Genomic DNA, 806 nt, shown 5'->3' with positions numbered 1-806 from the left:
TTTTTTAAATGAAAATGAGAATGTAAGAGATGTTTAAAGGATATGGGAATGGAGATATTTTCCAAAATAGAAAAAATAAAAAACCGTAAGCAATTGATGAAGGTCTGTGTAGGTTTGTTATGATATACAAAGGACAAGACAAAAATAATATACCATAATCTTAAAAATTTCTAAGGTCATAGTTTAGTCAACTAGTTTAAGAAAAAAATATATATCTAGTCAAGTTTTATCTGAGAATATTTGTTTTTTTTACCCAAGCTTTATCTACATAGCACATGGTAATTAAAAGTACCAGACTGGTGGAACTAACCTTATTGGATGTTTAATAGCCATACTTTGAGGCCTATACTAATCTGGTCAGAGGGACTTAAAGGACAATTTTGCTCCTTTCCCTCCAAGGTCAACTAAGTTCCAGGGTACTATGGAACATCTCTCAAAATGTCCTGTAACTGTGGTGAGTCACCTGTCCTTCTGTTTAGGAAGGCCATAGAGACCGCATGAGATGGGCTTGAACCAGTGTCCAGTCTACAAAGAGGAGGGTCAACTCAAGGAAACATCTCATCCATGCTTCCAAGTGAAGCCAGATATGGTTGAACAGGACCTTTGACTAATTGTCACATAGATGGAACTGATAAAAGAAAGGAGCCAGGGGCTCCTCCCAAGTCCATGTGACCCCCTGAGGAACAGATCCTCAAACGACCTTAAGTGTAAACATAAATTGATTTATTTGGACTTTAAACACCCAAAAGAAAAGTATAATCAAAGAATAAAGTCATCAGTATATTTCTTTAAGAGTTCAAGGGATT

The sequence above is a fragment of the Nannospalax galili genome, unplaced genomic scaffold, assembly GCF_000622305.1.
Source record: "Nannospalax galili isolate Female #2095 unplaced genomic scaffold, S.galili_v1.0 scaffold667, whole genome shotgun sequence".
In the NCBI taxonomy this organism is placed as follows: Eukaryota; Metazoa; Chordata; class Mammalia; order Rodentia; family Spalacidae; genus Nannospalax; species Nannospalax galili.
Note: the sequence above shows the minus strand (reverse complement) of the source record.